Source organism: Lissotriton vulgaris, chromosome 4_1 (assembly GCF_964263255.1).
Source record: "Lissotriton vulgaris chromosome 4_1, aLisVul1.2, whole genome shotgun sequence".
NCBI classification, from domain to species: domain Eukaryota; kingdom Metazoa; phylum Chordata; class Amphibia; order Caudata; family Salamandridae; genus Lissotriton; species Lissotriton vulgaris.
In genome coordinates, this window is record NC_141691.1 from 738,847,295 (window position 1) to 738,872,520 (window position 25,226).

The following is a 25,226-nucleotide window of genomic DNA, read 5'->3' on the forward strand; positions in this document are numbered from 1 at the left end:
GGGCACTGAGGAAGCTGTTAAAAAATCCTCCGATAAAGCACTAAAACCCGGTCAATTATCCTGTACATCAGCTATAAATAAATACTTCTCCACTCTACCTTTGAAAAATCATTCATCTATCATCACTTCTGAAGTAGAAAATAAGTTCGATCTCATGGATGCTAAGGTCGAAAATCAGTCGCTACTTTCCTCCCACCAATGTAATCACAACCAAAGCTTCATAACTCCCGAGAGTAACGAAATAAATATCTCTCTAGCCGAGGATCCTCAAAAATCGGTCCATGAGATGTCTCAAATAAAATCCTTAACCCCTATAAAACCACTGGAGAGTCAATTCTGTCTAGAGGATTACGCATGTAACATCACGAAAATAGAAAATGAAAAATCGGAACTACCATTAAGCCAAAAACAGCCATTGACCAGTTCTCCTGAAAAATCACTCCATCAGTATTCAAATCATGCGACCTTTACCGATCCTTTCTTTCCAAACTCAACTTCTGCAAACTCTGTTTCTCCCCTGTCAAAAGCTCTTTTCTCCCTGCAAGAAATTTTGGAATCGGTCCTCACTCATCTTGGTCAAATTCTAGCAAATACAGATGACACCCTCGATGTACAAATAGGTATTCTTAAATTCCTAGTGGAAGAAAAAAGGAAAAAGGATCAAATTAACGTATTGACAAAACAACATGAAACAGATAATACGCCACATTTGGAAGATGATCCAAAAAACCGATCTCTGTCTCCAAAAAAACGAGAAACAAGTTCACAAACTACGGAAGTAGTAATAACAGAGTCAAAAAAGAAGGAACTAAGAAAAAATAAAAAATCTCCTATCATTTACTCTCTTAAGAGACTATTCAGAGAAGATCCTAAAAATACTCCTAAAAATACAACTAAACAGTACCCCATTTTCTCAAAATACGCTAATCGTACTGACTTAGATCCAATTGTCCGCGATAAGAAAGAAGAGATAACTAGAGTCTGCACTGAACTTGAATCCAACCAAACGGAGAAGACTCTAAGAACTAATGATCTGGAAGAACCCAGGGGCAACAAAAAGAGAAGAAAGCCATTAAGAAGAATTCAAAAGAAAAAAGGGCGTAAACTTAAATTCCAAAAATCCACAATCATCATTAATTCTGCAAAGGTCCAAAACACCGAATCAATTTCTCCTACTCCTACACTGGCGGAACCTTCAGTAATTCAAACAACACCGACGGTGCAATCTTTGAACCCTAAAGCAGAAGTTTATTGTCCGGCCCCAATAATAAAAACAACAGGGCCAAAGATCAATGTCACAAAAGAAATACATGATAGCAAATCCCAGCCGTGGGAAGGAACACCATCAAAGCATGTAATAATTGAAGAACTTTTTCCTACAGACAATCTCCCATTTAATCGAGGCAGAATAATCAATCTCCTACAACAAATACCATCTCTACAATCTCTTACAAGTAGCGAAATCGACTTGGTATTCTTTCCGAACAAAGAAAATGACAAACTAGCACTAGTCTCATTTCTGTCTCCAGTACTCCCAGGAATAATAATTGGAGAGAAGGAAATCCTACATAATAACGGCTATGATGTGATTCTAATACCAGAACCTAGAAAAAGTACCCAAAACAACGGTTCAATTGGACTATTTGATCAAAGAAAAGGAAACTTTAATACCAAATGGGGAGACCTTGCACCAAATTCAATGGGAAATGACACACTAATAATTCAAGTAACTCAAGGTGAAAGGACAGTATGGTCCCAAGAGTCAGAACGAAGTGATGTTGGCAAAACAATAAAATCTTGGGCATGGATATCAGAGACTTTAAACTGTAAAAAAACAGCTAAACTTCAACAAAATTTGGTTTAGCAAAGGTTTGACGATTACGACATGGAATATGGCCGGGAAAACTGCTAAAAAAATTATAGAAGCCACAAAAAACCATCCGGATATTCTTGCCCTACAGGAAACATGGTCAACCATAACTTTCTCTCAAAAAGGATACTATGTTTACGAAATTCCCGCCAAAAAATCAAATAGGGGCCACGCAAAGGGTGGTCTGGCAATTTTACTACGCGAGGAATACTCTTGGTCTCAAGAAATCATAGATACAAACTTAGACAACTTGCAATGCATTAAGGTGTCATTTAAAACTCAATCATCAGCCGCCCAGAATAAAATACTGCTTTTTAACATCTATGCTCCACCCAGTAATAAACATGGTACCCTATTTGATCAATTAATGGAAACTATTTTCCACATACTCGACGATCGCTCCTACATGCCATACATAATAATGGGCGATATGAATGGCAAAATTTCTAATAGTGAAATCGAGAAATGGGCAAAACTCTTTAAAGAAGAATCTCTCGAGACGTCCCTTCCACAACTCCCTAAGGGAGCCAAATCAGATAAGAGAGGAAGATCATTACTATCACTCCTCCCCAGCATAAACGGGACAATCCTAAACGGTAATACTAAAGGAGATATACCTGCTTCACATACTAGACAGGGAAATGGAACTTCGTCTACTCTCGATTATTTCATCTGTGGGATGGATGAAAAGGAACAAATTACTCAACTCACAATCCATTTCACAGAAGAGAGCGATCACGCTCTTTTACATTTAACAACCTTTTGGACGGCACCCACCACCTTCACCAACCAGCCAATATTTCAAAAATCTACATTCGAAGTAAATACAGCCCAGTGTCGGATTTATTGGACCTCAGAAAACTTGGACTATATAAAAGCTTTAATTGCCCACACCCAATTGCTGACTAACATCTATTCAGACGACCCTATATCGAACTTTGAAAATATTGTCTATAATCTTAAAAACGCCCTCGAAAATAAATTACAACAGGAAAGTCACTCGAAAAATAAAAACATCAATAAGGATAAAAATCGCAACAAACCAACTGTAAAAAAAACTTAATAGACTAATCCGAGCCCAATATCTGAATTTCTCTACGGCAAATAAGGCGGAAATTAACAAACTAAAGAATCAAATACGAAGAGAGAAAACTAAACATAAAAACCAGGTCCAGGACTCTAACTGGGTTGATATCCAATTAGCAGCCAAACAACGTAATCAGCGCAAATACTGGTCTCTGATTGCTAAAATGATTAGATCTAAAAAGAAGCTGGAAGCTATCCCTGTATCAGCGGAGGACTGGGACATATACCTGAGCGACCTATACAAATCTAATTCATCTTCCTCTGAAAGGAAAGTTTTTGATCATGAGACGGAAAGTAAAGACACTAAAACCATCAAGACTTCGGCAGTTTCCATTGCCACGAATATAAAAAAGGCGAGAAGTACGGGCGCGTCTGGCCCTGACCAGATCCCTATTAAGGTCTTCCAAGTTGACCCCAAGGAGTGGAGCCTGACGCTCTCGCCTCTGTTCAATTACATCTTTGACACTGGCAATATACCGAAGTCCTGGCAGGGAAGTACAATTATCCCTATATATAAAAAAGGAAATAGAAACATAGCGGGAAATTACCGACAAATAGCGCTGATGGACGCCTCGGGGAAAATCTTTGCAGCGGAAGTACTGGACAGACTAAAAACCTGGGCATTTTCACAGGGTCTAATACCCATGTTTCAGGCCGGATTTCGACCCAATCATTCAGTTACCGACAATATAGCAATTTTTCAGACCATCTTAGATAAATATACAGTGGGGAAATCACAACCCATATACGCAGCATTCATCGATTATTCCACCGCCTTCGATCGAGTGGACAGACCAACCCTGTGGAATAAATTAAGGAGGATGGGAATCCCTGAACCACTACTTCAAGTAATTGTGAATCTCCACAGTAACACATGGTGCCGTGTTCAAATGGGGAGTGACAGGGGCTTGTCTAAGATAATACGCACTTCGAATGGCCTTAAACAAGGGTGTCTCTTAGCTCCGATCTTATTTTCTTTGTACCTAAGTGACCTACCCTCTCATCTGCAACAAGGGTTATGCACGCCTCCGAAGATTGCCACCCAACGCATACACGCTCTGTTATATGCGGACGATATAGTCATGTTTGATTTAACGCCTTTTGGATTACAACGCCTTCTAGACATTTTATATAACTACTCCAAAGACAATTTTCTAACTCCCAATACAAATAAAACTAAAGTGGTCGCATTCTCAAGAAAGAAAAAAGGCGTTAAGTACTGTTGGAAGTTGGGTGGAGAGAGGTTAGAGCAGGTAGAGGAATACACCTACCTAGGCAGGATATTTTCACATAATATGAAAAACATCAAACAAATAAACCATTTAAAGAGGAAATGTGACTTACATGCTGGGGCCATGTCACGACTGTACTCGGCTACTGGAAACAGGCATTTTTCTGCACTTATAAAAGTTTACAGAGCTAAGATTCCTCCGGTTCTGTCGTATGCCTCTGAATACATTGATTTAAAACAATGGTCCTACATGGATCTAAAAGAAGGCAGAATACTAAAGAAAATACTGAAAGTCTCTACATCCACACCAGTGCAGGCACTAAGACTCGAATTTTCAATCACCAGCGCCTACACTACAGCCGTAGCAAACATCATCAGGTGGGCGTACAACCTTCTCCATTCTAAAGAAGGAACTTTACGATGCCTGTTAAAGATCGAGACATTTGATAAGGATACCTCTTACTTTATCTTTTCTAGAAATATGACAGCGGCATTTCAATTAGCAAAAATTAGCTCAGAAATTTTGTTATCTTGGTCTCCGGCACAACTCAAACTTTTTTTTAAAAACTTTACCCCCAAATTGAGTTTTGAGCTTGACCACTTACACTGTTCCAATTTACCTGTATATAAATCTTATGCTGAGTCTCTGGAATACAAGCATGAACAGCCTTACCTAGACTATTCCCTTACACACGGTGCAAGGCGGTCAATTACGATGTTGCGTCTGGGTATACTACCCGTGTTAACTTTTACCTCAACTTGGAGACCAGACAGTTCTCCGCTATGTTCTCTCTGTCAGGGGGGTAACCAGAATCTCGAGCATCTCTTATTTATATGCCCAAATTCCAAAGTTGTAAATGCACGGTTAACATGCCTTGATCCCATCTATCGGACATGTAGGATTGTTACTGCTAAAGATCTGCTATTAATATGCAAACGGCCGCCGAATGAATTTGTTTGCTATAAAATATATAAATTTTTAAAAGTTTCGTTGAAAATGTATTGAATTGTGTATTGAATCGTAGACCAAACTGTGTGCAATTTTTAAAATTTGTGGTCCTCAATTGAGTACCAAAACAAATAAAAATTCTTTTGACTTGACTTTTGACTTGACAGCCAACATGGCTGCACCCAAGGAAACAATGATGGCATTGAGGATGGTCATGGCATTTGCCTGTTCCTCCTGGAACCTACCTAGTTCATCACAGAGCCGCTGTGGGCTCTGAGAGAACATACCTGGCTCCCCTTCAGATGCCTCCCAAAAACAATACAGGGAGGGGTTTGGGTCTCACATGAGGGGTGTGGATGTCGGGGTATCCGGGCCAACACTTGGAGGGGGACTTGTGGCACGGGTGCTGCTTGAGGCCTGGATGGAATAGGGGCCTCACAGGATAGGAAGGGGTTGGTGGCAGGCCTAAGTGGGTATATGGCCTGCTCTGGGGGAACCTCAGCTGTTTCTAATTCTTATGTGTCAGGGGGAGAGTCATATTCCCCCCTCCAGCCTGAACTTGTCCAGATTGGTGCCCCCCCTTATGGTAAAGATTGCAGGGATTTGTTATCATGAGCTGAAAGCCACTTTTGTACTTGGCAGTAAGTATGGGCGGAAAATTTGTTCCACTAGTGGATTTTTCGAATTTTTAGCAATTTTGCGATCCGCAAATCTTGCGAAATTGCCTAAAAATCCGCAATTCGCGAGTTGGCGGATTTTTGTCTTGTTCGCGCTTCAAAAATACAATCACTCTCACACCGCATTGACTTACCATAATTCTGCGTTCGCTGATGAGTTTTCCTCCCTGTTCGCTTGCGCTGCGAGATTTTGGTAGCTGGCCGAGCGACGTCGCGATCACGAACACGTCATTGCGACTCGAAACAGGAAATTGCGAACGTGAACACATCATTGCGACCCAAAACAGGAAATTGTAGACGCGAACACTTCATTGCGACCCGAAACAGGAAAAAGTCATCGCGAGCAGGCTGGTTAAGCGGAAAGAACATGTTCGCGACCGTTGCGACCGCATGCGCAAGTTCTTGTTCCCGAACTGGTAAAAAAATCTCGCGAACTCGCAAAAAAAATAAAATTCCCAAACTCACGGAAATTTTGCGCATTTTTGCGAATCCCAATTACAAATTTGCACGAATTGGTATATTGCGAATTTGCAAATTCCGCCCATGCTTACTTGGCAGCCATTTTAGGTAGCCATATGCTCGCCATTTGTTGTTTCCCTCTTCCAGAGCCTTGCACATACACAGTGAGGCCTAGCTAGTAGAATGCACCTGCTCCTATTATAGAACTCTCAGGCTATTCTTGCTGATGTAAGTAGAAGTAACTCTCCTCTCACTTTGTTGAGCAAGCAAATCTTGTATACCCATATTAGTAATTTTGCATGCTTACATGTGCCAGGACCTCCCCTTGGTTTTATGCTGACTGATGTAACCTAAGCATATAAAAGGTCCCTGTTTTCTGTACTCCTTAGAATGCCTCATACAGTTCCTAAGGGTACTGTGTGACGTAGTCTCCCTCATATGAGGTTAATAAATGCATTATTTTATATTACAGCTTTTGTGCCAATCTCTTCTTTGTTGGTTTAAAAGAACCAGGTTTATCAGTGAGACAGGACTCTACTAAAGAGGTACTCTGTGCATGGAGATTCTGGGGATTCTCTGTCTCTGCAGCCCATTATATTTCTGGTCTTCCTTATTTTGATCCTCCACATGTTTACCACTCCTGACTGAGAACCTTTTAGGCGTGAGCATTTTAAAAATGACCATTAGGTCATTCAGAACTTGGCAGTTGGAATCTGGACATTTGGGATTAGTAAGGTCATTTGATGCGACGCTTGCTGTTTGGTTTGGTATTTGCATTGGCCAATTTTGGTATTTTGGAATTTGGAAATATATTAATTGCAATTTTTCTAGGCAGGTAATAAGGAGACTTTTCCCTACTTTTTATAAAACTTGAATGTCACATTATTTAAGTGCTACTTTACGTATAATATTTGCCTATGTTGCAATATTTTTGGCATGCTTGTTTCAAGCACACAACAAAGAATGTGTTGCTTTTTGGAGGTACCATAAAGGGACGTGAACAGAATTAGCCGGCTCCCCTAGAGGGGATACCTAAATAGGATTCAGTATAAAAAACAACGTATTTCTTCCTTGGTGACTCAGTACCCCATGGAATTAAAATATGAGCATAAAACAAACAAGCATCCTATTCTGTGCACTTTTATAATTGGAGATATACAGAGCGATTTTTTGGTGTTCTGCCAGCCAAAGCTAGTGAATTGAGTGTATTTTAGTTTCTTGAAAATATAACAGGCTGTTTTTGTGCAGTCTTTTGGGCTACTATTGAGAAGTTCTTTTTGTAAATATGACTTACAACTAGTATTTACAAATGGTTTGGTTCAAGTACAGTCTGTGGGATGTCCTTTGTTATTGTTTCAACTGTTGATCTGTGGGTTAATCATGTGTTTAAGTTTGTCTATGTGGTTTGTGGTTTCACATTGGTGGTACTTGTGTGAGTAAATAGCGATTGCGCTCTTTGTGAAAGAATGGCTAGCCTTAAGCGCGCTGTATTGTGTGTTCTGAATGTATGACCCCCTTCTGTAAATGTCTGGAATTAGCTCAATGTGTTTGTTTGTGGTTTTTTTGCTGTCATCATTCTGTTATGCAAATTGTCATTTAAATAATATTAAATAAAAATTAGGCCCGGGCGGTAAATTACGTTCCGTTTGCGGAATTTGGGTAATTTCGCTTTCTGTGGAGAACGCAAAATTGCCCAAAATTCTGCGTTCCACGATTTCGCGAAATTTTTTGCTTGTTTGTGTTCTCAAATGCTTGTTTTTGAGATATTTCCCTCGAGCACGCACACAGCGATTGCGAATAGTAAAAAAGCATCGCGAACAAGCAATTCCACATGTTTGTGAGATTTCTGCGTGTTTGCAGAGATTTTTTACTGTTTCGCAGAGATTTGTGTAACGCGATTACGCAAATTCCACCCACCACTAAAAAAAATCCAGAAATCAATTATATAACATATGCTACATAACTAAATGTTACTATTAAATTGATTGAGTAAGAAACTATGCACATGTACAAACTGCCACAATGCTAAAAAGATAAAATTAGAATTCATATTGAATAGGAATAAAATAGGCCTCAAAAACAAAATTGTGTGTTTTGCAATAAACAAACTGAACTATAAAATGTTACAGCATTTTTCTTAGATACATTGTATTAGATATTAACAGGCAATCACATCATATGAGTGAATTTGGTTGTTGCTGAACTAAACACACATTATAGAACGATACATTGAAATGCCTCAGTTTTAAATAGACTTTTACTGTGCTTACATTTCAACACTAAAAAAAGAATCTTTCCAACAACTGTGTTTTAACTGTCGCTGAGAAGCAGCTGTCTTTTTGACTGTAGGCCACGGAGAGAAAGGGATGCTGACTCAATTAAATCTTAAGTCAGTGCAAATAGAGTGTAAAACCCTGCATATCAGACTGCTGTTTTAAAAGTTAGAAATACAGTTTCATTATTTTGGATAACAGGAAAACATTTAAAGTAAGGATTTCCTTTCTTAATGCCTTTTAGATAAGCACATTTTTGGATCTGATTTTAAATGATGACTGTTTTTTAAAAAGTGGCGCAAAATTTTTCATGTTTCAAGTTAGGCTACTGAGCTTAGGCTTCTGAATTAATTCATCTAAATATGATAGGCAAGGAATGAAGCTTGCTTTTCATATGTGGAATTATCAAAATGACTGGTTTTATTTAAAAAAATGTATATAAAAAAATATTACAAAAGATATGCATTAAATTCGTGTTTTAATCTTTATAAAGCTTAATAATCATACTGTGACATCCTAGCATTAAAATTTAATTTAAGTAGTGTTGTACCGCATAATGAGGAAATTGCATGTGAAATGTCACTCAGCGCAGGCGTAAAAACTCATTTTTATAAGGGTATATATTATATATTTCTGATGCCCCATCTCTGGAATGTGTAGAGAACGTTCTGGGGGTGACCATTATGCAAAAACATTGTAAGATATTGTTGAATATCCCTTGACAACATCAGACACTCTGTATTTCGATTGTTGCATTTAGCATGTTATTACAGCTTTTTTGCTGCTGTACACTGTTTAGAACATGGCAGTAATTAGTTCCGCTACCTAGACATTACAAATGACCTACAAGCTACTGTTGGAAAGATGTGTGTATTTGAGTACCCTTGGAAATAATGGTACTATTTTGAGTGAGTCAAGTATCACAAAGTCAGCCTTTACTTCATGGCACATAATAATATATTTTTCCCTGAAATTAAACACAAGCAAAAGGCATGCCTGATACAGCATTCAACACCCAAAGGCCTCTTGCCCCCACTCTGGACTCTGCCTGGCCCATCCTTACTCCAATGCACACAGCAGTCATAAGTCCTTTGGGTCACCAGTAATGGTGTTGACAGTGCATTTATTCATTCAAATGCAACATATGAGGGTAATCTCCCCAGTCGTGTTAAGAACACTACAAGTCCCAGAACGCACTCAGGTCAGGGTATTCATTGTGCTCCACTGTGGCACTGGCCTTACAACTACTGCAGATATCACTCAGATTACATGGATGGTGACATAAGACACATGATGGTACACCCCTGTCACCACTCACATCATACTACCATGACACATTAAGCAGTTCATGCACTTACCAGGTATCTGTTGCTCATACTCTTCCAGCTGAGCATGGAGGGTCAGCCAGGTTTCCCTCAGGACCCTCTTGTACAGTTGTGAAAGATGGGGCATGTGCACGTTGGCCTGGGAGGAATGGCCCAATATTTCCTGGGTCTTTATTCCAGTCCAGCATTTCAGGACCTCCCAGTAAGTGTGGCATGATCTGGTCCGCCGATGGAATACACCCGCTGTACTGCAGCGCACAGCAATGTAGGATCAGATTCTTGTGTGTTCTCCATTGCTCAGCTGGTCCTCTGGACCCTCATGAAGCTGAGGGTACTTATTAAGCACCCCCTCAGCTAATACGTTCAATTTTCCTTCAGTGGACGGGGGTGGCTTCTCATCAAGTCCCTTCACCATGTTGGGGGCAGATGGGGTGAACAGAGAAGCTGGATGGCAAAGGATACTATTTCTAGGTGAGGAGGACAGAATGACCATAAAATGGCTGCCTGCAACTTCCTGTCAGGACCTTCCTGCCTTGTATGTCCTGTTTATCATGCCCTGTATTGAAACACTGGAATTCCGGCCCATTTTTGAAGTCTCTGGCCCGAATGTGGGGTTTCCACATCCAGGGCGAACTCTCTGCACTCAGGCTGGAGACTCCGAGAAGTGGCTGAAAAACAATGTTTTTTTCTCCAGAATGAGAGAAAACGAGTTGGAAAGAATGGCAGCAACTTTAATCCAGGAAGGGGAAGGATTTGGCTACACTCCACATCACATCCCAGCACAGTTTGTCCATTTGTATTATTGTGCATGCGGTCCACATTTTGCGCTTACATCAAAGTTAACTATAGCGTTTCACCAAAGTTGGGGCAAGTTGTGCTGTTTATCCCTAGACACATAGGATCTGATTCACAGAGAGCCTCCGCACTCGTGGCTGAGGTCCGTCAATCATGGGGGAGCCTTTGTACCGGGGGAGGCAAATTCTCGACATTGAGAATTCCAAGTGTGGGGACCTTATGAATCAGGCCCATATGTGTCTTTCTGCATTGATCATCAGTAGAGAGCAGCACTCCAAACCCACTTAACGACAAGGAGGTGCAGGCAGCCATTTTATGGTCATTCTGGTACATACTCACCTCTAATCAATATCCTGTTCCATCCTGCTGCACTGTTTAACCCACCTCCTGCAACATGGCTGAGGGAACAGAGAGCAAGACACCCACACATTCTGTGATACTGATATGATAATGCTGAGGAGATGCTTGCTAGGTACCCTCTACATTATATGAGGCCAGAGGAACAGATGAGTGCTGCAACACACAACAAGATCTGGAGTCAACGTGCTGCATTCTGCAGGGTAGTGTGTCTTTGTACCTGTAATGGGCCTAGATGTGCCATTGGAGCAGTGTGTTAGTACAACATTACCAGCTCAGACAGTGGCAGCCACTCCATGTGATATTTCTCCCAAGGTACCTGTTTAGTTAACATGAGACAGTAATATATCATTGTAGGGGTACATTAGACCTGCTTATGTGATGTATTCTGCATTACACACAATACAAAATGACTAGTTATTTGTTAATTGGGCTAGTAGGTGTTAGTTGTATTCATGAGGCAGACAGTTTCTAATCACACTGCCCTGCCAAGTGTCCCATAGCCATTCAGGATGTGTTGATCCATGCTGATGATCACATTGAATTCATGAACTTGCAGTCTTTTTCATTCAAGAGTGAAACAGGAATATAAGTCTTAGTTTCCACAAAAATTACCAACGGTCCAGGAGTGGCACATCACACATGGGACAGCCAAATATTTCAGCTATGAGAAAGGACTATCCATGTCAGTATACAGGTCCACTTGGACCATGGTATACATATGACAGACATATGGGTACACTGCCACATTTGTTGCAGCAGCCACACATACAAGGAGCCTGATTCGCAAAGGGCCTCTGCCCTTGTAACTGAAGCCACCGAGTTGTAGGGAAGACTCTTCACTTGGGGCTGGATCTCAGCACTGATAAATCCCATGGTAGTGATTACGCCCTGAGTACGGATACTCCCCAACAACTGCGCCATGTCTGCCCCAAGGGCAGAGTCCTTTTGCAAATCAGGTCCCTATTGTCAAACTGTCCAAAGTTGTCTCCCAAATGCACTGACATTTAATTCCCTGAAGCAATGGAGTCCTTAGAGATGTTGTCCACCCTTATCACTGAAATGTACATAATGTATTGCTTGGCCTATCATTTGACTCTTGTCAACGGTTGTTGTTTACAGATATAATGTGTGGCTTAAAGAGAAGTCTCAGGATTACATTTATGGACGGAGTGTTAAATGTCCAACTACCATAATTGACAACAGACTGCCAACCACATGAAGGCTGTAAAACAACAGGTTGCTCAGGATAATAAAGTGGCAACCTGTTGTCCCACACTGCATACCCTGCCCTCTGTTTTGTAAAATGGCCCCAATTGCCGTATTCATACCTAACTGAGGGTCCAGAGGTATCTGTAAGCCATGATTAATGCTATATTTTTGCAAGGCGCAACAGGCTACTATATTCTTGCACACAACTTCAGCAGAGTACAGCAGCACCCCAACTGTATGGTCAAGACATCTTAATAGTGTATTCATCAGACCAAAAGTGCACTGTATGATGGAGCATGTACTTATGTGTGCCTTATTGTATCTCAGCTGAAGTACAGTAGTTGCACTTCTGTATGGTAAAGAAGGGAATATTTGTAGATGTGACTCTTGCATCTGTACAGTCCACAATGTATGGAATGATGCATTGTGTATCTGTTGGGGCAGGCATGTGGCATGAGGATTAGTGCTGTATGATGTTTACAGCACAAAACAAACATATATATCAGACATGTGTGGTGCTTGGTACTTACTCAGAAGCCACATGTTGCCAACCTTTCTCAATCCGCTGGGCAGGAGGTGACCTGTGTAATATGAACATCTCATGGGTACTGCCTGGGAACCCTGCATGAACATCAGTTAAGCTACTATTGGCATCACAGACACCCTGCACATTAATAGAGTGCCAGCGGTGTCTGTTGAAGAGCATGCATGCATTGTGGCGAGGTTACTGAGGAGCACATGGGTGCAATGAATTGTATCTAGCACATGTGGGAAGCAGGTAAAGTGGTAGAAATTCCTAGCTACGCTTTGCCTCCTGTCCAGTGCTTGGGGCATTTGTATGAGGAGATGAGCTCTCCTATTGATACAGTTGAGTACCTGATGCAGGCATCAGGACTTGCTTGCTTGAGGGATGCCCACAAGGTCACCGGGGACCCTCTGGAAACACTCTGTAGCAATAAAATGAAGAGCTGCTCAGATCTTGAGATAGGCTGGGATGGCATGGGAGTGGCTGGTCACAGAGTTTAGATCCTGCTCCCACTCACAAACTATCCTCAAGATGACATCAGGGGGGAAAACAGTATCCGAACCTGACAACTTTGCTGGACATCCCAAAGAGATTTATCCTTTGACTAAAAATCCTCTCCACTCTCCTCCTCCTTCTCCTCAAATCGCCCTGTCGCATGGCAAGGGGCAAACCAACAAACACATTTAGTGACATCTTGAAAAGCCTGAAAGGGATTGTTTGTGGCAGCTTTGCTTTTTTGTTTGCAGCAAGGCTGAAATTGGCTGTTGGGGGTAAGGAGTTTCACCTGGAGCTGGGGAGGTCGATGGTAGGCAAGGGCACAGGTGTGTCAGGATGAAGAAAACACTTCCTCTGAGTGTGGACATTCCGCCCTGACTGCGGAGATTCCCGCTCAGGTGTAGACACTCTGCCCGACTGCAGAGATTCCAGCCCAAGTGCAGACGTAAAGATACTATTCGTCAATGCCCTTTGTGGATACCGAAAGTCGTAAACTGATGGCCAGATGTATGACCATTCCATTTTGCGAGTAACAAATCGCTGTTTTTGGTGACTCACAAGTTGCGACTTGCAAAATGGAATATACAACAGTGTCTGAAACCCTGTTTGCGATTCCCAAATGGGTCGCAAGGGACCTACCTCATGAATATTCATGAGGCAGGTCATAATTTGCGACCTATTGGGAATGGACAGTACTAACAGGGAGGGTGGCCTGCTGGAGTCATTAGACCACCATGTCTGTGACTGCATTTTAAATAAAGCAGTTTAATAAAATAATGTAGTCCATTTTCCTTAAAGGGTGCATTTCTAAAAGAAAAATTCAACATTTCTGTTTAATTTTTAAGAGTGGAGAGTGATCTGTGGGACCACTGCCTGCTCTTAAAAAGTATTTTTGCTGCCCAACACAGAGGGGAAGAGGTCACCTTTCCCTTTGCAACTGGGTTACCACCTAGTTGAAGTAGGTGGTAACCGTGATGCAGTCGCAAACCAATCGTACAAACCAGTGCGACTCGCTATTAGGAAGGGACGCCCTTGGCACGCCCTTTCCCAATGGCGACTTAGAAACCCTATTTTGCGAGTCACTAATAGGTTACTGACTCACAAAATAGAATTTGTACATACACACCCCTTTTAGCAGTCACAAGCGGGCAGAAATTCTTTTTGTGCCCGCTAAAAAGCGTTGTACATCTGGCCCCAGGACTTTTGGTCTAAGTTTACCTTTGTGTATACTGAAAGTCATAAACTTAGACTTTTGGTCTAAGTTTACCTTTTTGAATTGGGCCCTGTGTCTTCTTTTTTGAGAAAGTCCAGCGTAGTAATCAGGTTGATGTAATGTGCCAAACACAGGACCCTGAAATATCCACCATCTGCCATGGCCCAGGCTATATATCCCTGCCATTGTCCAAGGAAACAAATCCAGTTCTGAGACCTCCGGGTCAGTCATTCAAACACCTTGCTGTGAAAGTCTCCCAGTATTTTTGCAGCTGTATGTGATTTCTCCATGGTGAACATCTCTACAGTTGCATGCTGCCGAATTCCCTTAAAAGCTTCTTCATTGCTGATACCTGCAGATAACTGTTGCCTAAGTACCACAAAAGAGATACAGTGTGTAGAAATACACATGTAAACAGTTGCTTGACAACTAGACCACATGTCATCAGGTAGATAGTGTGACCAGGACTCTGTCACAATGTGTGTCCAACCAATTGCAGCACATCGTAATGGAGCAGTGGAACAACAGTACAAAGCTCCTCACTCACGCCTACAAAGCCCTACATGATGAAGGACCAGCATACCTGAACCACAGCCTCGCATTCCGCTTACCTGCCAGACAACTCTGCTCCACCCAACTTACCCTAGTCTCCATCCCGAGGATCCACAAGATCAATAAATGAAAGAATAAATAGTTTATTAGTCAATTAAAACCATAAACACGGCTCAAATCATACAGTACAATTTGTTTTATAGTCTAAAAATTATTATACATCAGCGGCAACCTATTGCACATCTGATTGGTGAACCTTCTCATTATTATTTGCTGCCCTTCATGAATTTATGAGTTAAAATGCTGAATACAGATGATAAAAGGCAGTTAGGTGAACCAGTCAGCCCAATGCCGTCCGTATGACTCACGGGTAATTGGTCGCGAACCAACCTATTTCTTAACTGGTTAGCGTGTGTGTACTTTACGAGGCGGCCAACTGTGATTCTGCTGATGAATACCATTTTTCGGGTAAAATATATGTGCTTTACTAAATGATAAGTGGTAATTCTACAAATAAAGTGCCAGTGTGCAAAACTATGTGCTTTTAAAGTGCTGATGTGTAGAACATAATTGCTGATTTTACACAATTTTTGCTTTAGCATGACAGGATAGGGAGAAGATACTGTTGTATCCCTAGCTACCCATCCTTGCGTATCCATTTTACCCACTCATGAAAGTTTACATAACTTGACATGATTGGCAGAACCTTATATCAAGTCCTCAGGCAACCCTTATCAACAGACCCTGGGGCCTCCTAGGAACTTATCCATCTCGTCACAGCCACACCCAGGATCACCCAAACCGGACCTAGGCACTAATCAGGTTTTCAGAAATGGCCATAAACTGGACTAATCTGATTTTCAACATTATATTGAGTCCATTGACTGCACCAGTGCAGTCCTGCACAACCTAATTCCTTGAGCAGTGAACTCTTGTCTTAATAGGCTTCTTGGTTGGTTGAGGAAAACTGGGCCAATACCTATAATGTGGAGCAGAGTCTCAATCTCATGATTGCATATTCAGCAGTTCTGTTCATCACCTGGGCTCCCTTTCATCCATTTGGCAGGAAGTCTAATGTGGGTATCTCACCGAAGCTCTGAGGACCAGGAATGACTGTTCAAACATCCGATGATAAGGTGATGCAAGTGGTGGTGATTCTCGTAAGATTGAGTATGATTTCAACACCAGCCAACCATAATGAAATTTGGTCAACCTTTTCCTGTTTGCAGACCATGCTACTGAATGCCCATAAAAGTTTCTCCAGTGCTGAGACCTGCAGATAGCTGTTGCCTAACCACCAAAATGAGATCCAGTATGTAGCAACACACATGTAATCAGTTGCTTGACAACTAGTCCACAAATCTGTCATCAGATGGATAGTGTAAAAGCACTCTGCCACAACGTTTGTCTAACCAATTGCAGCACATTGTAATGGAGCACTGAAACAGCAGTACGAAGCTCATCACTCACCGATACAAAGCTCTACACGATGAAGGACCAGCATACCTGAACCATTGCCTTACATTCCACTTACCTGCCAGACAACTCTGCTCCGCTCAACTTGCTCTTGTCTCCATCCCCAGCATCCACAAGACCAGAACCAAAAGAAGTTCAATCTCCTACATACCCACAAGGAAATGAACATGGGGAAAATGCTTTTTTTTTTTCTCAGCCCCTGCTTGCTGAATTACCAACACTTTCAAGACAGGAGCTGACCGGAGCACCCCATTAGTTTTGACATTGGGTAGTTCTCAAGTTTCTCTGCTTCTTTTTTGCATAGTTTATTTATCACTCTATGCCTGAAAGGGTACTTGTTTTACTTATACTGGGTGCTCCCTTGTGTCTGGACAAAGCTATACCTCTCTGAAGAGCTCCAATTAGAGTGAAACACTGTGTTAGTGGTTGATTTTACTCATTTCAGATTGGCTTGGTTGGTATTTTACCAATTCAAAGCTGTAATACTGTGCCTGGAGTGGTAAATGGCTTTTGTCATTTTACAGCTCGGCAAGGGCAGCAGTGTGCTAGTCCAATGCTTAAAGACTTTGCTGTATAAATGGCAAAAGACTTTGTCCATTTTTATCTTGGCGTGGATAGCACTGTGCTAATGCTATGCTTAAAAACTTTGATAGAAAAACAGACATTTGAGATGAGCAGATCTAGAGTGCCATTGGTCTTGGGAATGCCTAATACAGGAGCTGTTTTCCACCTAAACTTGAGAACTACCCAGAGTTTTTTTTTGCATAATTTATTTGTCACTCTATGCCTGAAAGGGTATTTCTTTACTTATACTGGGTGCTCCCTTGTGTCTGGACAAAGCTATACCTCTTTGAAGATCTCTAATTAGAGCGAAACACTGTGTCGGGGGTTGCTTTTACTCATTTCAGGTTGGCTTGGTTGGTATTTTGCCAATTCAAAGCAGTAATACTGTGCCTGGAGTGGTAAATGGCTTTTGTCATTTTACAGCTTGGCAAGGACAGAACTGTGCTAATCCTATGCTTAAAGACTTTGCTGTATACATGGCAAAAGACTTTGCCCATTTCTATCTCAGCGTGGATAGCACTGTGCTAATCCTATGCTTAAAAACTTTGATAGAAAAACAGACATTTGAGGTGAGCAGATCTAGAGTGTCGCTGGTGTTGAGAGTGCTCTATACAGGAGCTGCTTTCCACCTACACTTGAGAACTACCCAGAGTTCTCTGATTATTTTTTGCATAATTTATTCGTCGCTCTATGCCTGAAAGGGTATTTTTTGACTTATACTGGGTGCTCCCGTGTGTCTGGACAAAGCTATACCTCTTTGAAGATCTCTAATTAGAGCGAAACACTCTGGCTGGGGTTGATTTTACTCATTTCAGGTTGGCTTGGTTGGTATTTTACCAATTCAAAGCTGTGATACTGTGCCTGGAGCGGTAAATGGCTTTTGTCATTTTACAGCTTGGCAAGGACAGCACTGTGCTAGTCCTATGCTTAAAGACTTTGCTGTATAAATGGCAAAAAACTTTGTCCATTTCTATCTCGGCGTGGCTAGCACTGTGCTCATCCTATGCTTAAAAACTGTGATAGAAAAACAGATATTTGAGGTGAGCAGATCTAGAGTGTCGCTGGTGTTGAGAGTGCTCTATACAGAAGCTGCTTTCCACCTAAACTTGAGAACTACCCAGAGTTCTATGCTTCTTTTTGCATATATACATATATATATATATATATATATATATATATATATATATATATATATATATATATATATATATATATATATATATATTCCACCAAAAGCTCCGAGCTTTTAAAACAGCACTCCACAGGGGTAAAGTTAACACAACCTCTTTATTCTGAAAGCGGCATGAAGGACTCAATGATTCACCTCCTTGCTCCCTGACGCGTTTCAGTGCTAACGAGCACCTTAATCATAGGGCGGCAAATGGCAAAACATGGGACAGACTTCTACATCTTTTTCTCTTCGTGGCACTCACTTTCAGGTAAGCAACATGCCGAGGGTAGAAGTCCCGATTCTTCTATTCCAGTATAGTTCATTGTTTGCCATCATCATTTTTCCTGCCGATTTTCAGTTAATATTAAACAGCCCTCCAGTGGGCCTCGAGTCAGTTCATCCCCTTTCCATTTTACAAACCCCCGTGCTGCATGGAGACTGCAGTTAAAGTAACCAGCCTCGCAGAACAAGTCCAGTTGAGGTGGCGGTGCTGCTTTCACGGCCGGAGGCGCCGTGTCAATTATCTTCCACCAAAAGCTCTGAGCTTTTAAAACAGCAGTCCACAGGGGTAAAGTTAACACAACCTCTTTATTCTGAAAGCGACATGAAGGACTCAATGATTCACCTCCTTGCTCCCTGACGCGTTTCAGTGCTAACGAGCACCTTAATCATAGGGCGGCAAATGGCAAAACATGGGACAGACTTCTACATCTTTTTCTCTTCGTGGCACTCACTTTCAGGTAAGCAACATGCCGAGGGTAGAAGTCCCGATTCTTCTATTCCAGTATAGTTCATTGTTTGCCATCATCATTTTTCCTGCCGATTTTCAGTTAATATTAAACAGCCCTCCAGTGGGCCTCGAGTCAGTTCATCCCCTTTCCATTTTACAAACCCCCGTGCTGCATGGAGACTGCAGTTAAAGTAACCAGCCTCGCAGAACAAGTCCAGTTGAGGTGGCGGTGCTGCTTTCACGGCCGGAGGCGCCGTGTCAATTATCTTCCACCAAAAGCTCAGAGCTAAAATATATATATATATATATAGATAGATAGATAGATATATAGATAGATAGATATATATAGATAGATATATAGATAGATATATAGATAGATATATAGAGAGAGAGAGATTGAGAAAGGCTGCTGTAACAGCCAAAATGCATCTCTTTAGTCGCAGAAATAAAAGAAGCCTTATACAAAGAGCCTTGAGTGCGTGTCTTCTTCCAGTGTGGAGCAGGATTGTGTTTGGATGTATATATGTATATATATATATATATATATATATATATATATATATATATATATATATATATATATATATATATATATATATATATATATATATATATATATATATATATATATATATATATATATATTACCTACTGGCGTGTCGCCAGTAGGTATATATAGTTAGGATTTTTTGTCTATGGAACTTTTGAAAATTCTATGTCTAATACCTTTGGCGTTTGTGGACGGAATCGGCTGAAATTTTCAGGAAAATGGCACATTTTGTTTCTGAGCAGCCCCTGAAAATTTGGGGGGGTTTCGTCAAGGGGGGGCCGAGAAAAAAGGGGGGTCCCAAAACGCGTTTTTCCCATGTTAATTTCCATAGGGCCTTTGGCCTCACTTTTAGCTCGAACGGCTGAATGGATTTGCACGAAACTTGGCAAAATTGTAGGGACTGTTAGCCCGATGTGCCTTTGCTAGGTCTCAATATATGTGCTCCAGTGGATTTTGAGAAATTAACGTTCCAAACAAGATATATATCTGTAACAGCGCTCCGGGCTGCGCTCCGGTCCGCTTACTTTTCGCGAAACGGAACTTTGCGATGCGAAGCTGATTGGCTCCCCGGTGTCTGTCAACATTCTAAACAGTCCGGAGCGGCGGCCATCTTATCTCTCGGTAGGATCGAGAGAGAAGAAGAGGTGAAAAACGAAGGGGGAATTTAATGAAAGGGGGCAAGGTATACCCCTCTTGACCCCCCAGGAATGTTGTTGGGGTTATTAAAGGGTCCCGTGGGGAAAATAAAAAAATATATATTTTTCACGGTAGAAGCGCTTCCCGGGCCGCGAACTGGGCCGCAAACTTGTAGCGAAACGGGAATTCGCCATTTTGTGCTTCGTTTTAATTAAATTACTAGGTATAAGGGGGTGCGGGAGACGTATCCTAATCCCTTATGTTTTCTGAGGGTGGCTGAGGAGGCTCATATATGTTGATACATGTCTTCCAGCGGCTGTGCGTGAGCTCTTTTTTTTTTTTGCTGCGTGACGTCTGTTAACGTTCGATTCGATGGAAATCAGTTGACCGCCAATTTGTCAGTGCGATAAAATATTTTGTTATAAATGAATCCTTATTGATAAACATTGTCTGCGCCATCTTGCCTTTTTTCCAATGCCACAATTTTGTCGTGCACGGCAGCCATTTTAGATGCCAGGCCGGTCCCAGGCTATCACCTAGCCCTGCGGATGTAGTTTATGGCCCCAGCTGTAGAGAATCCAGACATGCCAACCCTCCCGATTCAGGCGTGAGACTACTGATTTCAGTGCTAGTCTCCCGCCTCCCGATTTCTGCAAGCAAAAACCCGGGGGCATATTACCAACAACTAGCGATAATTTTTGTCTCTAACTTGTTTAGAGACAAAAATTATCGCCGCACATCGGCGATTTTTATCGCAGATAAACCTTGCTATTAGCAAGGTTTATCGCAAATGCGATAAAAAACGGCCGCAATGCATGAATATCGCTGAAAAGTCAGCGATATTCATGTATTATCGAGCAAATGCTCTTAGCCATGTTATCCACCTCCCATTGGATAACATGGCTAAGAACTGCTCAGGTCAGGTGTTAGCTTTTGGAGATATTCGCGCTTAGCGCGAATATCTCCAAAAGTTGGTAATAGGAGATAGCGATGTTAGGGACTGTTTCCAGTCGCTAACATCTTGGCACGCCCACTTTGCATGTCATTAGTGATAAATATCACTGACATGCAAAGCGGGGCCCAAGATGGTCGCTATCTCCTTTTAGCTGTCACTAACTGGTGTTAGCGACAGCTTGGTAATAGGGAGATAATTTTATCTCCGCTTTCTTGGCTTTTAAAGCCAAAAAAGCGGAGATAAGCCCCCTTGATAATATGCCCCACGATTCCTCGGGGTTTCAGCTGACAAGGCTTGGTATTGTGTTACGTGGTAATTTTTCCAGGAAACGTCAGAGGGTCGATGCAGGGGTTCTAGAAGGGGTGATAAACCATTTAAGCCTCATGAACAAGTGCATGGTCTTTTAAAGATCTGTGAAGTACTCGGGGCGGCTGTGTGTGTGTGTCCTCTTTCAGGAGCGGGCGGGGGGGGGGCACTGCCAGCAACTTGCCAGGCCAGGCAGTGTTCAACACTTGCATCACCCTTTCTCTGCCTGCTATTGCGCTCCATGCTTCGGAAAGGTAAGAAAAAGAACGTGCATTTGAGTTTGAAATGTCCGATCCTTTAGCAGTACACTTGCAAAGCCCACACATGACAATAACCCGATTCAAGGCCCCATTCACCCGATTTTTTAAAAATATATAGCACTCCAACAAAGTAGGATTATAAAACTTTATTAACTTTTAAATATAACGAACGGAACAAAAACTGTAAAAACATTTAAACATTTTTGACAAAAAAAAGCAACAATGGTGGTTTTTGGGATCCTACAATGCAGCTCAGAAAAACAGCGTGGGGCGTCCCGGGTGGTGCGGAGGGAGGCCTCGTCAGTAGCGGTCTGTTGTGCGAATGGCTCCAAGGCAGCAGAACGCGCTGAGATGTGGATGGCACCCAGGTGATGTCCAGTAAACTGCTGCACTGGTTTTGGTATCCTACAATGCTGCTCCGAAAATTGGCGTGGGGTGGCCCGGGGGGGCGTGGGGGAGGCGGCGTGAACGGGCCTCCCCAGGTGGCGGCCATCCAGCTGAGTTGCGCCCGCTCTTGCGCCTACAGCGTCTCGCTCACCATGTTGTTGAGTTGCTCCCACTCTTGCAGTGCAGCGATAGGCGGCTGCCACAGGACTCTTAAAATGGCGGACGGCTCTTCGGTTTTGGGCCTGGTCCATTAAAATGGCCCTGGGACACCTTGGAACTCGGACGCTTGCCTGCTAGGGCTTGGGCTCCATTCTCGAAAGCGTCCCCTCAGCCGTGAAGATTCTACAAAAGTCTTGGGGGCCCTCGACTCCTGCAGGCTTCCGGTGGGGAGCGGCTGCCATGATTGCTCACGGAATGACCACGACGGAGCCACGAGATGGTGGTGCTCTCAGGCTGACGCCAGCTTCAGTCTGAATCATCCAGAAACAAGGTGGGGCTTTCATCGTTTGGGAAAAAATTTTTTCTAAACCAATGAAAAGTGTTATTTTTAGGTCATATGACTAAGCCTTCCATCTTTAGGAAACCAAAAGTAAAATGAACCAATGAAAAGTTTTATAAACAAGTCACATGACCTGTTATGCGGCATAGGGCTACAAAAAGCGTAGAAAATCCGTTGGCACGTGAGGCGGCGTCAGTAGCGGACCGATGTGCGAATAGGCCGAAGGCAGCACAACGCGCCGAGATCCGGATGGCACCGAGTTAGTGTCCAGCAAGTTGCTGCACTGGTGTGGCTATCCTACAATGCTGCGCCGAAAGTCGGCGTGGGGCGCCCCATTGGCCTGTGAGGTCGCGTCAGTCAGTGGGGGCTGTGCGTCTCCCCCAAGATGGATGCTCCTCGGCTGCAGTGCGGCGCCCCTTATCTTTTCACTCGCCGTCCAACTGAGTTGCGTCCGCACTTGCGGCTACAGTAGGCCGAAGGCAGCACAACGCGCCGAGATCCGGATGGCACCGAGGTGGTGTCCAGCAAGTTGCCGCACTGGTGTGGCCATCCTACAATGCTGCGCCGAAAGACGGCGTGTCCAACTGAGTTGCGGTCACTCTTGCGGTACAGTGACTCGAATGCGCAGAGATCCGGATGGCACCGAGGTGGTGTCCAGCAAATTGCCGCACTGGCGTGGCCATCCTACAATGCTGCGCAGAAAGACGGCGTGTCCAGCTGAGTTCCGGTCACTTTTGCGGTACAGTGACTCGAACGCGCCAAGATCCGGATGGCACCGAGGTGGTGTCCAGCAAGTTGCCGCACTGGTGTGGCCATCCTACAATGCTGCGCCGAAAGTCGGCGTGGGGTGCCCCGTTGGCTTATGAGGTGATGTCAGTAATGGACCGATGTGTGAATAGGTCGGAACCAGCACAAGGCGCCAAGATCCGAATGGCAAGTCCTGGATGTTGAGTGCCATAGTTGGGAGTTCTGAGCAGTGCTTGTAAGACTGTCTGAAGCTTATTAGCACCTGCTGCAGCTTCACAATTGCCCTGGTGTGGCTAAAGGTCGCACATGACATAGGCGGCCGGCTCCCGAGGTCCGGCAGAACTTTTTTCCTTTTCCTTTTTGCTTCTTGTCCCACAACCCGTTTCATCTGAAGACACGACCAGGTCCCTGAATGTGTGCAGGGGGACGTTATTGATTGAATCAAAATGGCGGCTTGACACAAAGCTGACTCAAGCGTTGCTGTTGATGCTATACAGACAAAAATTGGTTTTCAGTTTGTACATTCTTCAGGATTTTTTTTTCCATCCAAGGCTGATTGAGAGTTTGTAGAAAAATGGCTTCAGATTTTCCACATACTACTCTTCAACATTCTTCCTAAATGTAACAATGTGAGACTCACTAGGAGAACGGCTGTTTATCTTTCCTTTCAAAATGCTGCCAACAATATTTTCTGAATGGAAGACACCATCTTGTAGCATAAAGGGCCGAAAGGGGTTCTGGTCTGGCCGATGGTTGGTGGAGACATTTTGACTATATCTTGGACCTGCCCGGCCTCGCCCAAAATGGCGCCGGTATAAATGGGACTCATAACTCCTTGTTGTGTACTGGTTGAACAACCTTGATATCACGAGATATGAATGCAGTTTTGATGCTCATGGCGGGCGGGGACGAGAATTGATTGAATATTTCGACATCCCTATTGATATTAAGTTCTGATATGTTATTGATTACTGTACTATTGAAAGTTCGAATTAACGTCACCCATGGTACTTGCACGCAAATGTATATCTAGATAACTTTTTTGTAAGTGGCCCTGTCGTACTTTAATTACAAAATGTACGTCCACCGATTCCGCAACTGTTAGACACCTTAGTTCTTGCAACCTAATGGCTCGCTCGTTACGTTCCTCTATAATGTAAATGTCTCCTCATATACGATTTCAGTTTGCTCCGTGGCCGGCCCACGTGGTTATAGGCCCGTATTTGTATACTGACATTTTCACAATAAAGATTTTTAAAACAAAACATGGTAGTAGTATTTACATTGGTAAAGTTTTTACTTTTAGTCACTGTTTTCGAATCAGTAAAAGGCAAGTGAAATAAAGCAGTCCAATTACATGACGGATAAAAGGTATAATATGTAGGAACGCAGTAAAGATAAATGGTCAAGGGCAGTTGTGTTTTCCACTCCTGCAACATAAAGTGATCGATAAGAATCTGATAATCAGGCGTATCGGTGACTAAGACAGCAGGCCGAGTCTCTTTTACTCAACGGCTCCGTCATGGAACGAAGAAACGCCCTTTTTCTCGAAAAAGGAATATATTTTACTTGCAGGACAGTTGTAAATTTTCCGGGAAAGTACATTAGCCTGGAATATTATAACATATATGTTTTTTAAAAAAAAGTTCGAAATCAATAAAAAGCGTATTTTTTAGGTCATATGACCAAGCTTTTCATTATTAAAATAACAAAAGTAAAATGAACCAATAAAAAGTTTTATTAACAAGTCACATGACCTGTTATGCTTACGTTACGCGCTGCGCGCCGCGCCCCGGATCACTTCCGGGTGCGCTAACGCGGCGTATCATATAACGCATTACGCGACAACGTAGGTCAAGAATATAGTCAAAATGTCTCCACCAACCAGCGTTCGGAACACAACCCCTTTCAGCAGTCCAAAAAGT